A 3,570-nucleotide genomic window follows, 5' to 3' on the forward strand; every position below is an offset into this window, starting at 1 on the left:
TTGAGATCTGGATGTTTGATTGCTTCTTCTATGGTGTCTTTATTCTCATCATCTTCATGGATTACCAAGGCCATTGTGTAATCAGCTGCTTGTTCACCAAATATCTTCTGAATGATTTTCACAGTTTTTTGTTCTTCTTTGATGAATCTGTTTGGTTGGATCACAACCAGGAACACATGAGGACCAGGAGCAGCAAAGGAGATGCATCTAATAATCTCACTCTTCACCTCCTCTTCAGTTAGTTTAGTTTTGTACAGACCTGGAGTATCAACTACAGCCACTGTTGGACCTTCAAACTGACACTTTTCCTTCTGACACTCTGATGTTACCGAGGAAGAAGAGGATGTTGATCTAAATACTTTTCCCTTTAAGATGATGTTTCCTGCTGCACTCTTCCCAACTCTGGTTTTCCCAACAAGAACAATCCTGAGATTGGCTTCTGGTTTTTTCATGGCTCTCTGAGCTTTTCTGAACATTTCATTAGTGTAGCATCCTCCTCCATTTCTTGCAATCATTGTGTTGATCTTCTCCAGCAGCTCTCTGACCTGAGAGGGATTCTTGTTTCTGTTGTTAAAGACATGATATCCTCCACCGCACTGACTGATGAAGTCAGTGATATTTGGATTATCATTGATCATTTTTTCTATGGTCACCCCATCTGCCTCAAGATTGTCCCCACAAGTAAACAAGGCCATAGTGTAACATACTGACTGCTCTCCAAACGTGTTCTGAATGATGTTGACAGTTTCTTGTTCTTCTTCTGTGAATCTGTTGGCCTGAATCACAACCAGGAACACATGAGGACCAGGAGCAGCAAAGGAGATGCAGCTACTGATCTCTTTCTTCACATTGTCTTCAGTTTTTTTGGTGTCAAATAAACCTGGAGTATCAATTACATCCAGTGTTTGACCTTCAAACAGACCTATTTCCTTCTGACACTCTGATGTCACTGTGGAAAAACATGCTAAACTTTTAAAAGCTTTTTCTCCTAAGATGGTGTTTCCTGATGCACTCTTACCAACTCCAGTTTTCCCAACAAGAACAATCCTAAGGTAGGCATCTCTGAACATTTCAACTGTGTAGAATCTTCCTGCATTTCTCTGAACCATGATGTTGATCTTCTCCAGCAGCTCTCTGACCTGAGAGGGATCCTTGTCTTTGTTCTTAAAAATATGATATCCTCCACCACACTGACTGATGAAGCCACTGAGAGCTGGATTATCACTGATTAATTTTTTATGGTGTCTCCATCTGACTTCAGCTCATCTCCATGGGTGAACAAGACTAATGTGTAACAAGCTGACTTTTTCCAAACATGTTCTGAATGATTTTCACTGTTTCTTGATCTTCTTTTGTGAAACTGTTGGCCTGACTCACAACCAGGAACACATTAGGACCAGGAGCAGCAAAGCAGATGGCTCTCTCCATCTCTGCTGTCAACTCATCTTCAGGCTTACGGGTGTCAAACAGACCTGGAGTATCAACTACAGCCAGCTTTTGACATTCAAACTCTCCTGTTGCCTTCTGACACTCTAATGATATCACTTCGAAAGCATTCTCCTTTCCTAGGATGGTGTTTCCTGAAGCACTCTTTCCAACTCCAGTTTTTCCAAGAAGCAAAATCCTGAGCTCTGGCTTCTCTGGTTCTCCTTGTTTTGCTGAAGAGTAATAAACATTTTAAAGGTAAAATTTAAAGTTAATATATTCACAATTCAAACTCTGAAGACAAACAATGTGTATTTTCTATTATGTCAAGTGTGTCTCTGGACTGTTGGAGGAAGAAAACGCATGCGAACTCCAGGAAAAAAAAAAAAAGATCCCAGAAGGATTTGAACCAGTAACCTTCTTACTGTGTCAATTATTATAGATCATGATGTCAAGACACCATCTCTCCCTCACCCTTCAACCTCTGTATGACTTCCTCTTCATGTGCGTTATATATGATGATACCTACAGTATAGTAATATTTAACTGTTTAGAGACTCCAAACCAGTAGGTGCCTGACTTCTGTCACCCCTGTTACATCAAATTAAATAAAGAAAAGGCACACAGATACTGTAATTTTCTCAGTTTAAATATTTGATGTGTTTTCTATGTTCTATTGTAAATAAAATCTGGGTGTTAGATTTTCTAATCATTGCAATCTGGCTTTATTTAGATTTTACAAATATTTTGGAATTGGATGGAAAAGGATCAAACAAGGAAATAAAGTCTTGGTAGATTTGGTGAGTGGACCATTAATCTGAAGCGAGGTAAAGAATCATGTTTATTAGTGAACAGAACAAATGTTGAAGGAGACGAACAAGAAAACATCTTCCTTCTTTTGTTCCTCTGTTTTGTAGGAAAACTGTTCAAATCTTTTTTTTTCCCACTTCTCGTGTCATCAAGAAACTCCAGATGACATTAATTGAAAAACAATTCTGTTCTACGTTCTTTCTGACTCTAAGCTTTAATAAAAGAAAATAACTTTTCAGTCAAACTTTTCTTTTAACTTTTGAGAGTTGATGTTCATGTTGGGCATTTCATGAACCAGCTTTTGGATTTGTAGACTAAAATTCTGATTTGAATCACAGTGTACAAAGTACCATTAAAAGTAGTAATAACAAAGAGAAATTGTTAAAGGGATAGATCAAACAAGGACATAAATTAAAATAATGACTAGAATCTGATACATGTTTGGTTTAATAAGTGGCTGTTGACTTTTATTTGCCTTTATATAAAATTAATGTTATAGATTAGTATTTTTAAATGTACTCACCAGGACTAGTGTGTTTGCTGGCCATGTCTGTCTTTTATTGGCAATTGATGTGTGATTTTCTGGCTCTGCTGATGTTCTGCTGCTCAGCAGTTTCCTCTTTATCGCTCTGCAGTGTTGGAACGTGTGGAAACGTGTCTGAGAAGTGGGGCAGAAAGGTGAGAAGGACACAGGAACAGCTAGTTGTTAGTTACACGTGATTCAAGTTGAATTACTTTTGTATGAGAGAAGAGTTCATATTTTGTGTTTGGTGTATTGAAGAAAAAAGGAGAGCTAATCTCAAATCCTAGTTTTTAGCCTATGTAATTGTGGAGATCTGAGTATTGACAGTTAATCACAGACTCCGTATTTAATATTGATGTTTCTATTCCTTTCACAAACCTGCATGAAGACCCTGTCTGGGACATTAACTTTGTGACTCAAACTAGGAGTACAGTGGCTTGTGCCACCCTGAATGAAAATCGGCATTATATATGCCAGCTGAGGGTTTAAATTCTTATTTTCCATGTCATCATATTTCTGTTTGGCTTTTGAATATCCATCCATCCATTTGCTACTGCTTATCCCTTTCAGGGTCACTGGAGCCTATCCCAGGTGTTTTAGGCAGAGAGGCACGGTACACCATGGAGAGGTCGCCAGTCTGTTGCAGGGCTGACACATAGACAGAGACAACCAAGCGCACTCACATTCACACCTATGGGCAATTTAGTGTTTCCAATTAACCTAACCCCTCTAACTGCATGGAGAACCCACACAAACACGGGGAGAACATGCAAACTCAGGACCTTCTTGCTGTGAGGCAACAGTGCTAACCA

General features: G+C 38.9%; 1 pseudogene; it reads right to left on the reverse strand.

Moving 5' to 3' along the window:
* Positions 1–65: 65 nt before the first annotated feature.
* LOC102210632 (GTPase IMAP family member 8-like) lies at positions 66–2,783 on the reverse strand (annotated as a pseudogene).
* Between the last annotated feature and the right edge of the window lie 787 nt (positions 2,784–3,570).

Source organism: Pundamilia nyererei, unplaced genomic scaffold (assembly GCF_000239375.1).
Source record: "Pundamilia nyererei isolate P.nyererei 1_Seehausen unplaced genomic scaffold, PunNye1.0 scaffold03538, whole genome shotgun sequence".
NCBI lineage: Eukaryota > Metazoa > Chordata > Actinopteri > Cichliformes > Cichlidae > Pundamilia > Pundamilia nyererei.